Genomic DNA, 12618 nt, shown 5'->3' on the forward strand with positions numbered 1-12618 from the left:
TCAGTAGGAAAGGGGGCATGGCTCTGGCTTCACCTACTGTTTGGGCTCCCTCCCTTCCACCCTACTTAGTCATATTAGGCACTACTACCACTGTAGGCATGCATTGGCAGGCATGCTGGGCAACAATATTGCAGGCAGCTCTTTCTTGCGGACATATTTGTAAGGCTCTTCTCTCTGATATACCCTGGAAAGTCTAACTGGGTTGATTCATCCTTTAGAGCTTGCTTAATTAATTTGACTGGTTGCCTTCTCCTAAAAGGGTAACATTGATCTCTAGTCCAAATGTTGGTATCTATACATGAGTTTCTCTAAATGCAGTTCTAAACATGTCCATAATAGACTTCCGGAGGCGGCGCGACCGGTAATGGCTGCCTTCTCCGAGTAAGGAGAAGGGAGCTCCGCTGTAAACGGGTCGTCCGCTACGGCGAAGCGGAGACCCATTCAGGAAAACCACAGGTGGCAGAAGCCTGTGGTCTCGGGACCCGGCGGGCGCCAGAAGCAGCCCCCAAAACGTTGAAGGGACCCCGTAAGGGGCTCCGGATCGCGGAGGGGGTAGCGGCGCTGTGGGTCGTTGCGCAAACAGCGAAGTGAAGCCGCGTTGCTGTTGCCGGTCAGCGCTGTCCTTTCTTCCTGCAACTTTTCTGAATTTTGGAAACTACAACCCGTGAGTAAATTTGGACATTGAAAACTCTCTGAAACTTTTGTCAACTTTCTGAAACTTTTTGAGAACTTTCTGAAACTGTTAAAACTTTTTTAAAAAAAGTTGAAATTTGGCTGAAAACGGAGTGAGGATAAGCAGGAAGCCCATCTCCCGCTATACTGAACTTTAAGCAAAGAGCAGGAGGAGTGGAGACAAAAAGTTATGCGTTAACTAAATGCTGGCACCCTGTTAAAGCAGTTTTCTGAGTGAAAGACTTTGAGCTATTGACTTTTGCTGGTCATATTGGGAGTGCATTGATACTCTTCTTCTGTGGAACCAGTGGATTACAAAATAAATAAGAATCTCTGGTGCTGGAGCTGCCTGGAAGAGCACCAGTTTGCAACTTTGGATACATTGAATTCAGGTTTTGAAACATTCTGAGTTGGAACTGGATACTTTGAAACTGTTGCAGTCAAGGCACTGTAAGAAACACTGTTTTGCTTTAAGTTTTACTCTGCTAAAAATAATACATTGTGGAGGCGATGGACATGGATTTAAATTTACAAGTTTAACTTGGATTTGATCTTTTCCCTGAAGACGTACTAAGCTCCCTCTAGAGGATTTTGGATTTACAGCAGTGACTTTGTCCTACTTTCCCTTTCCCGGCCTCTGTTTGACTATTGTATCTGGGACTCTGCTTTCTCATGGGAACAACTTGGATTGACCTTGGATTACAGATAACTTTGGAATGAGTGGCGCAAGGAGAAGAGGAAGGACTAAACAAACAACTCTAACTTTATCTGCAGCCTCACAGCGCAGATCTTCTGTGCCGGCCTTGCCTTCCACTTTGCCTCCAGACATAGAGGCGGCCTCCCTAATACAGGCAGGGGAGGGAGAGACAGAGGAGCTGCACCTGGGAGATATGGCTTCAGGGACAAGTAGCTCTGTTTTGGAGAAAATTTTGGAGAAACTGGAGGCTCTGGACAAGAAGGCTGATTTGCATACAGCTAAAATTGAACAGAACACAGAAAGCTTGAATAAGCTGACTGGACAAGTTGCACGGAATGCCCAGTCTATTGGAGAATTAAAGGAGGCTGTAGGTGAAAATCGTAAACTGGCTGAAGATACTAGTCAAAGACTGGAAGAACTTGAGAAAGAAGTAAGACCACTCAGCAAACAAGTTGGAGAACATCAGATTTACTTTTCGATGACAGAACTGCGAAACAGGGAGACCAACTTGAGGATACGGTCAATACCAGAGGTGGAAGAAGATAATTTTATTGAATTTCTAACTAAGGAATTTGCCAAGTTTTGGAAGTTAGAGGAAAAAGACTTCAAAATCGTATCTGCTTTCAGGCTTGGCAGAGTCAGAAGGACAGAGAAGCCCAGAGATTGTTTGATAACACTGAGATCAAAGGAGGAAAGGGACAAGATTTTGGGCCTGCACTACGAAAAGTCACTAGACATTTTGGGCAAGAGAATTGAAATCTACAAGGACATTCCTAAGCAGTTGCTGGACCTTAGATCTAACTACACGGAATTGGCAAGACTGTTGAGAAGCAACGCAATTATCTTCAGGTGGGAGTTCCCACAAGGATTATCCTTTACCTACAGAGGGAGAAAGATCAAAATCAAAACAGTGGAAGATAGAGACAAGTTTTTGGGAGCACACGGAGAAGACCTCCACAAAGGACTTGGATTGCCAGCGCCAGAACTTCCAGGGGAGCCCGCCCCCTCGGATCCTCAAGGACCGGAGAACAAGGTACCACCCCAGAAAGAATAACCAGACCTATCCAGGATGTCTCTGCAGCTTTTGAGCTGGAACATAAATGGCTGTAACAGTCCCGAAAAAAGGTCTAAAATTTTTCATATTTTAAAAAAGGAACAATTGGACATTATATGCTTACAAGAAACACATGTGATTAGGCTCCATAGAAAGGTGTTAATAAATAAAAGGCTTGGTCAAGAATTTATATCATCGGATACAGTTAAAAAGAGAGGTGTGGTGATCTATGCAAAAGAGAGCCTTTCACCAAAATTTCTCTTTAAAGATGAAAGTGGAAGAATCCTCGCAATAGAAGTACAGTATCAAGGAGAAAAAATTTTGATATTAGGAATTTATGCTCCAAATGAAGGAAAATCGGATTTTTATAAGAAGTTGCACGAGACCATGCTGGATTATCTGGATTACAACAACGTCATCATGATGGGGGACATGAACGGGGTAGTATCAACAAATATGGATAAGTCACAGAACCAGAACATTACTAAAGAGGGAAGACTACCTAAGACCTTTTTTGAAATGACTGACAATATGGACTGGGTTGACATCTGGAGAGTTAGAAACCCCTTGGGAAGAGAAGGAACATTCTTTTCTGAAGCTCAACTGACTTGGACACGAATCGACCAAATATGGATAACTAGAAGTCTGGCACCTAAGGTGAGGAAGGTGAAAATCTGCCCTAAAACATGCTCCGACCATAACGCCTTGAGAATGGATATGACATTGATCCCAACCGGCTCCTTTAGATGGAAGATGAATGATGGCCTGTTTAGAGACCAAAGAATTGTAAAGAAGGCCCAAAAAACTTTAAAGGACTATTTTGAGATTAACTTGAACACTACGGTGGAAAAAAGAACTATCTGGGATGCAAGTAAAGCTGTGATGAGAGGGTTCTTGATTCAACAGAATTCTTTAAAGAAAAGACTGCAAAATGAAAAGAAAGATAAAATTCTGGAAAGTATCAAAGAGTTGGAGAAGAAGTTAAGATCTAACCCGAAGTCCCAACCGATTCTGAGAGAAATTAAACTTTATCAGGCACAATATTCCAAACTGATAAATCAGGAAATAGAATGGAAGATTAAAACAATGAAACAAAAAACTTTTGAATCGGCAAATAAATGTGGGAAACTGCTAGCCTGGCAGCTGAAAAGGAGACAAAGATTAAATACAGTAACAAACTTAGAGGTTGAAGGAAGGAACATTCAGAACCCAGGAGAGATTAGAAAGTGCTTCCAGAGGTATTTTAAAAAGCTATACACTCAAGGGCCACAAGATGAAATAGAGATTACACAATTTTTGGAGAGAAATGGATTAGCAAAGCTGTCAGAAGAAAATAGAACAATTTTGAATGGCAAAATAACACGACAAGAGATTGAACAGGCCATCCAGAGTCTGAAACAGGGCAAATCACCAGGGCCAGATGGACTGACCTCTAACTACTATAAGACATTGAAGGATTATTTGATACAACCTTTGTTGGAGGTCAGTAATGAAATAATGGAGGGGAAGAAGGCGCCTGAATCGTGGAAAGAAGCATTTATCACATTGATTCCAAAGTCAGAAACTGAAAAGACACAACTCAAGAACTACCGTCCCATCTCCCTTTTAAATGTGGATTACAAAATATTTGCAGATGTTTTGGCACGAAGATTTAAGAAAGTTTTAAGTGAGATAATCCATAAAGACCAGGCAGGCTTTCTCCCGGGCAGACATATGTTTACTAACACAAGGAACATCATAGACATATTGGAACTTTTACAAACAAACATAAACACTAAAGCAGTTTTAATTTTTATAGACGCGGAGAAAGCCTTCGACAACATATCTTGGAAATTTATGAAGGGGAATTTAAAAGAAATGGGAGTGGGACGGGGGTTTGAGAACGGGATTGAGGCAATATATTCAGAACAAAAGGCTAAACTGATAGTTAACAATGTGGTTACAGAAGAGTTTAAAATTGAAAAAGGTACACGACAAGGCTGCCCGATTTCCCCATTACTGTTTATTTCGGTTCTGGAAGTGCTCCTGAATATGATTAGGGGGGACAGGTTGGTGGAAGGGATTCAGGTCGGAGCGAAACAATATAAACTTAAAGCTTTTGCAGATGACCTAGTTCTGACATTACAGGAGCCGGAGTCTAGTTTGAAAAGAGTACTACAACTGATTCAAAACTTTGGTCGAGTGGCAGGATTTAAGTTAAACAAGCAAAAAACTAAAGTTTTGGGGAAAAACTTGACAGATACTGAGTTGGAACAGCTTCAGAAAGAGACAGAACTAAATGTGGTTAAAAAAGTTAAATACCTAGGGGTAAACATAACAGCAAAAAACCTGAGTTTATTTAAAGATAATTATGAAAAATGTTGGTCAGAGATTAAGAGAGACTTGGATAGTTGGTCAAGACTAAAACTTTCTTTGTTGGGCCGAATAGCTGCCATCAAGATGAATGTATTGCCAAAAATGTTATTTTTGTTTCAGACACTGCAGATTGTAGACAAGACAGAGTGCTTCCGGAAGTGGCAGAAAGATATTTCTAAATTTGTCTGGCAGGGCAAAAAGCCCAGAATCAAATTTAAAATATTAACAGATGCGAAAGAAAGAGGGGGCTTTGCCCTGCCAGATTTAAAGTTGTATTATGAAGCTGCAGCTTTCTGCTGGTTAAAAGATTGGTTACTTCTTGAAGATACGGATGTCTTGGATTTGGAAGGTTTTAATAACGCGTTTGGATGGCATGCATATTTATGGTATGATAAAGCTAAGATAAATAAGGCCTTCAAGAACCATATTGTCAGAAAATCAGTTTTTAATGTCTGGACAAAATATAAAGACTTACTGGAGAATAAAACTCCGAGGTGGCTGTCACCCCTGGAGGCTAAGGCTCGGAAAAGAGCCAATATGGAGGCCAACTGGCCAAAATATTGGGAGATAATAGAAAAGGATGGTGACAACTGGAAATTGCAGAGTTTAGAAAAGATGAGAGACAAAGTGCGAGACTGGTTACAATATGCTCAGATTAAAGAAGTGTTTAAAAATGACAAAAAGCTAGGATTCCAAGTGGAAAAGTCAAAGTTAGAAACTGAACTGTTAGAACCTAAGACTAAGGTACTTTCAAGAATGTATAACTTGCTGCTGAAATGGAACACACATGACGAAATGGTAAAATCAACAATGATAAAATGGGCGCAGGACATTGGGTATAATATTATGTTTGAAGATTGGGAAAGGTTGTGGACCTCTGGGCTGAACTTCACTGCATGTAATGCGTTGAAGGAAAATGTGATGAAAATGATGTATAGATGGTACATGACCCCTGTTAAACTGGCTAAAATATACCATTCGTCTGATAGCAAATGTTGGAAATGTAAGGAAAATGAAGGAACATTTTTTCACCTCTGGTGGACCTGCCCTAGAGTGAAGGCCTTTTGGGAGAAGATATATAATGAATTAAAAAAGGTGTTTAAATACACCTTTACTAAGAAACCAGAGGCCTTTCTCCTGGGTATTGTAGGCCAGAGTGTGTTAAAAAAGGACAGAACATTCTTTATGTACGCAACAACAGCAGCAAGAATATTAATTGCCAAGAATTGGAAAACTCAGGAGCTACCCACTGTGGAAGAATGGCAGATGCAACTGATGGACTATATGCAATTAGCCGAGATGACCGGCAGAATTCGAGACCAGGGAGAAGAAAGGATGGAAGAAGACTGGAGGGAATTTAAGATTTATTTACAAAAATATTGTAATTTGGCTGAGTGTTGAATTGGATGCCAGTGCAGATAATTGTCTACCATTAAATTAGATTTAAGGCTGAATTATATGTTAAACCAAATTAAGATTATTAATTAAGATGAGTTAAATGATAATTTGTTTGAAATAAATTTAATAATGATGTAAGTGTATGCGGGAGGTGTGGGGGAGTCCCATGTAATAATTGAGAGATGTTAAATGGACAATGATAAGTTGTGCTTATCTAATATATGCTTTATTTGAAAACTTCAATAAATATATATTAAAAAAAAAAATAAACATGTCCATAATAAGCCAAGACAAAACAAAACAAAACAAGCTTTATGATTTCGTGCTTTATATTTTGTAAACACCTTCAAACATTTTGTAAAAGTGTTTACATTTCAGTGTATTTAAAAATACACTTTCAGTATTTTTAAATAATGCCTTTCCAATCCAAGACTATACAGGATACTACATTGTTTCTCTGTTATAGTAATTAAGTGTTCTGAGATACTTTGGTGACATGGATGTCATTGGTTTGGTGAAGAAAACACGAAAACCTTGGAATTATAAAAAGGAGACCGTCATTCAATGCATTTTCCCCCACTGTTCCCAGGTAACAATGCTGATAAAATGTGTGTGAAGAAACAGCAGCTGGAATTCAGCGGGATGGTGAACCTGTGGTCCTCCATGTGATGTTGGAATGCCCACCAGTCCCATAGCCAGTGGTCAGCGATGATGGGAAGTGAAGGTCAGCCACATCTGGAGGACCAGAGGTCCTCCTTTCCTGAAACAGAGAGATACAAGAGACAAAGAGGCACTTGGCTGAAGGCACTTGGCTGAAGGCACTTGGAGGGTGCAACTCCCCTTTCAGATTCTGATGTGGGGAAGAGGATCTACAGCTTTGTAGGAGTTCCTGAAGTCTGCCTCTGCTTTTGCTTCCCAGAAGCATCTGGTTGGTCTCTGTGGGAAACAAGATGCTAGCTGTGATGAGTCTGTGGTCTGTGGGAAACAAGATGCTAGCTGTGATGAGTCTGTGGTCTGGTCCAGCCAGGCTCTTCTCAGGTTCACAGAATTCAATAGCAGTTTGCTGCTACCTTACAAACAACGCTGACTCAATTACCCATCTGAAGAAGGGAAATGTAACTGTTACATCTAGAAGCGTAGCAGGATATAATTAAAATGTTCAACACAATTTGGAGATACAAAAGAGGGATAAAAAGGCAGAAAGCAAATTTTTTAAAAATGTCAATTACAAATATATCATTTCCTAATTTGAAGACCTGTTCTCTCGAAACAAAATTAGCTGCTCTTTTTTATTAGATTGTGTTTGAGTGTTATTCTTATTTAGCCCACAGTTATCAGTGTTCATATTTTTATTTGAAAGAACACCTGGATTCAACTAACTCAGCATGCTAGCGGAAGCCATCACAGAAGCTTCTGAAAGCACAATGGGACTCTCCCCACCCCCTGCACACTCCCTGCACCTCCCTCAAATCTGCTCTTCAGGGTCAAGAGACATCCCCCCTCCCAACAATGTGCAGGTGGAAGAGAGGGTGGATTGTTCTCTCTGGCAAGCTGATGGAACAATCAGAAGACTGCAGTGTTGAATACTTGCCTTTGTTATACTGATATGGGTGGTTTTTGTGGTTTATTCCATTTTATTACTTTAATTGTACTTTATGCTTTTTAAATTGTTATATTTTTGTGACCTGCCTTGGGACCATTTGCTACGAGTACCAATAATAAAAGTAAAATAAATAAAAGAAGAGACAGAATCATAGAGTTGGAAGAGACCACAAGGGCCATCAAGTCCAACCCCCTGCCAAGCAGGAAACACCATCAGAGCACTCCTGACATATGGTTGTCAAGCCTCTGCTTAAAGACCTCCAAAGAAGGAGACTATAGAATCATAGAATCATAGAGATGTTAGAAGTCAAACCAAAGAAATAATTTTAAAAATGCAGTGCACATTCTTTTCCCATTCTCTTTGCATACAAGCCACGTGCTTATCTTGAGTCTGATGCAGAACCCATACTCAAAATGGCTTCTCCATTTACTTCAATGGGTACCTTCATGTATGCTAGGGTTAAGGAGCCTGTGGTCCTCCCAGTGTTGTTTGCCTCCAAGTCCTATCGGCCCCAGCCAACATGACCAGTGAACACAGATAAAAGGAAATACAGTCCAATGTCAACTGGAGAGCCCCAAGTTCCTGCAAATCAGGATCAGAAAAGCAGAAGTGCAACATAAAAATCTCAAAAACTATTTTATTTTATTTTTTTAAAAAGGAATTCAATTCAGGACCCAAAAAAGAGCAGACTGGCTTCACCACGACTGGACGTCATATGTTCAAGGCTCCCCACTTTTACTCTCGCTAAATCTCTTCCTGTTGTTGAGGCCTGTACCAATGAAAGGGACTCACGTCCTATTGAGGTTATTAATATTGTACATTTGGAAGCAATATGGATGAAAAAACCCTCTTCCTCTCTGTGTGTGCATTTAGCCTCCTCTGGTGAGAATGAATATTTGGGGTAAAATAGCATTTAAAAATAAACAATTTCTTATTGTGCAAGAAAGATGCGAGAGGGGATAACCAGAATTTGAGAACCAAAGCATCAAAAAGTAACAGTGAAAAATTTGCATATGTGGAAGTGAAATGCAGATATCTTAGTTTGCAGTATTAGAGAGTCACATTTCATTTCTGTTGGTGACATATTCCCCACTCATGTATTGTTTCAAAACCAATCATGTATCATCTGAACCTCATCTTAACTAAATCACTGACAGCTAGAGGGGTATGGAAGCACATTGCTGAAAATGCAATGAAGGACTAAAATCAAATTGATGTGACAGCGGTGAGAATTACAATTTTTGTCTTCTGATCATGGCACTGTCTGCCTTACTCAAGGCTGAAATAAATGCCAGCATCTGCAATCTGAAATTCTCTTATACCTTTTGGGTTCAAAAATCCACGTCTGGAAACCAGTGGCAGGTGTTTTTGCAGCTAACAGGGACTCATATGAAGAAAGACATTTTTGTATCATAGTCGCTTTGTTGACTCTGGGCCTACAAGGCAACCTAACAGAGAAGTTAATTTACAGAGTCTCTTAGCAAAGCCTCCTTTTTAATACACCTCACACGGATACAAGTGCAAATGGGTCAAATGACATTATTTCTGATAGCTGATTAATAACCACCACATCTGTCTTGTCAGCTGGGCTGGATGATATTGGTGAAGAGGAGGATCGGATAGTGGGGGCTGAGACACTGGCCTCATCTATTCCATAGCACTATGTCATCAATCTCATACCCCGTGGGTATCCTGAAAAAAATCTGAACATCCCTTTTTATCTCACAAGAGTACAGCAGCCATTTGGGATGCTGTCATCTCGCTGTGATTCCCCCCCTGAAAAGAATGTGCTTTTTAGGGGGCCACAATCTCACGTGACACCCCAAAACATGGGTTTTTGGGCACTTTGTGCAAAAAAGCACTTTTCCAGGGGGAAATGGCAGTGTGAAATCGCACAAGATGACGGTGTCTAAAATGGCCACCATTCTCTCTCAAGAAAAATCAGGAAAATGGTGTCCTGAAATTTACAGTAGAGGTGGTGGAGGGAACTTACCTATGCCTACCACATATTTGGAAGGTAGCCATCTGCACTGGGGAGCCTTTTAGGCACATAGAAGCTGCTTTCTACTGAGTCAAACCACTGATCCATCCAGCTCAACATTGTGTATCTGGGATTTCAGGCAGGGGACATTCCCAGTCCTTTCTGGAGATGCTGGGAATTAAACCGGAGACCTTTTGCATGAAAAGCAAATGCTCTGCTTCTTTAGAACTTCAAACCCTGGAAGATAATGGTTCTAATTAATGAAGGAAGCCTCTCCAAGTATATAGAAACCTCCCTGCTGCAGACACCCAGCCTGCCAACTTATGAAGAGCAAAGGGGCTGATTGCAGAGAGGAAGGAACTACATGTTTGCCCTTGATTCTCAATAAAGAGTACTTTATTACTCCATGGAGGAAAACTTCATCCACTAGCCCTTTGGCAGCTACAGGATAGTAATAGTAATAGGTCCAAAGAGTATCAGTGTAAACTACCTCACTTAATAGTAAGAGCACTGGAGGCAGACCAACCCCAACTGTAGGAAGCCAGCAGAACCTATTCCAATTTGTCCCTATTCCAAATTCCAAATTCAATTCATATATATATATATATTACTAATCTTGCTGAGAGGGTACCCTGCAGTGTGTGTGTTAGAGGGTAGCAGAGCTAATTATGGCTAATTATAGCAAATTAAGCCTTTCTCTTTAGGACTATTGTTGGCTGAGTTGGCCCAATCTGGCACAGGGAAAGCATGCCATTAAATCAGAGTCTGATTTACATACTTTAGGCAGCATACGTTTTGCTGGATTGCTAAGGCCATTTTACCAAGCTGAAAGGAGTTTGAAAAAGCTGTAAGTCTGCTGCTAACCTGTCTTGCCCCTGGTAAATGCCCTTTTCAGGACTTACTCAAGCCTTGGTTCAGCTGAGCATGGGTGGGGGACTTCTGCCAGTTTAGCTGGAGACCACCTATAACTTGCTTATCCTGGCAGATCTAGGGTTTGTATTGTGCTGTAAGACTACACAAATTCTAGTTAGGGCATTTTGCAGTGCAGAGATGCCTTTGATCATTGTAGCATCTCAGAAATGGTAATATGGAACTCTGTTTTGGCTGTGATCCTAAAACTGTGTGATAGTGTGAGAACTTTTTACTTTAAGGGGATATGCACCATCAGGACACTGTAAAGTTCAGGCCATCTCTCATTGATTTGACATTTCTTGGAGTTCAGGTCTCCTGCCAAAATGTTAACCTACAAAGTGTGACTATAGTTCAGTGACTGATGGATTACCTCCTGTGTCAAACAGATTTTCTGTCTCTTCTTACGAATAAATTATGGGGCTCACAGTGAACCCAATAATACTGTAGTTAGATAAATCAGAAGAAGAAAAATATCCATTTCAAGTATATTGACAGGGGATTAACTCTCCATCTATGAATCTTTCAATCTGCAGCAGAACCAAGAATTTTGGATTTACAATGCTGTGTGTCATGCTAGAAATTATAGCACTTCTTGTCATGAGCTGGACAAAAAACCCAAGGTGAATGCTCCACATTTTAAAGGAAAGTACTTTACTTCCAGAATCAGTAAACACTATTTACCTATGAGGTTCTATGGGTAGTGGTCAGAGTGCCTGCCAAGAACTGGGGAGACCCAGGTTCAGATCATTGCTCAGCCATGAAGCCCACTGAATGATATTGGGCCAATCACTCATTCACAGCCTAACCTACCTCAGAGGGCTGAGAATCAAAAAAGTGTGTGTGAGGGGGAGAACTATATACAGCATGCCACCTTCAGCTCTTTGGAGGAAAAGCGGGATTTAAAGGCGGTGAATAAACAAAAAGAGCATGTACGTTGTCACGAGTCACATAGAATCATTGAATTAGAAGAGGACTTGGAAGTCATCTAGTCTATCCATCTGCTCAGTGCAAGAACTGCAATGCAAGATGCAGCTATGGCATTGCTGACAGGTGGTCCTCCATGATCTGCTTAAATATCTCCAGCAAAGGAGATCCCACAGCTCTTGCCATCAGGATGTTTCTCCTAAAGTTTAGCAGAATGTTCACCTGAAAGCTGCCTCCTCACTGTCTGGAGCCACCTGTTTGTGTAGCCCTGCCCTCTGCAGCAACAGAGAACAAATCTTTACCATCTTCCATTTTCGGATAACTGAAGGCCACTATGGTGTAGCCCCATATGCTTCTCTTTTCCAGGCTACACATACCATTTGTTAGCGAAGCTCAGATGCTGACAGGAGGAAAAGAAGCAGGCATAGGGAGAGGACAGTTAGTAGCGGAAGGCAGAGAGGAGGGGGAGAGCAGCTGTAATCTGAGCTCTGAACAAAGTGGAGAAGAAAAACAGGGCCAGAGTGACAGGCAGTTGGGTGAAAGCTCCAATAGTGAGTCAGATGTTGGAATGTAGGAAGCATCCTCTCCCAAATCTCATAGGATCTCAAAAGTGGCCGAGACATGTGAGAGATACTGGAAGAGTAGGTGGGGGCTTCCGTGCTGGGGAAGGGGGAGGAGCTCAGTCCGGGCAACTCCATCTTCTGGGGAGGACAATGAGTAGAGGAGCTCCATCCTAGTTTGTTGTTTTAGCAATAAATCTGAAATAATTAACAGCCAGAGTCGTTGTGAGAGAGACCAAGCCATAACACCATTCCTCCTAGGATTTAGTTTCCAGAGATTCTGGCTCCAAGAGATTCTGGTGCAATTGATTCTGGGATTTGCTTCTTGAAGTATACATTGCAGATTCAGTGGCAGCTGCCACACATAAACCGAGAACAATGGGCCAGTGGGCCAAAGCTTAGTGACACAGGCTGCAGCTTAAATCACTGGCGTATCCAAGAAAGGTTCCTTCTGAAACATTG

Source organism: Podarcis tiliguerta, assembly GCF_965153285.1.
Source record: "Podarcis tiliguerta genome assembly, chromosome: 7".
Lineage (NCBI taxonomy): Eukaryota > Metazoa > Chordata > Lepidosauria > Squamata > Lacertidae > Podarcis > Podarcis tiliguerta.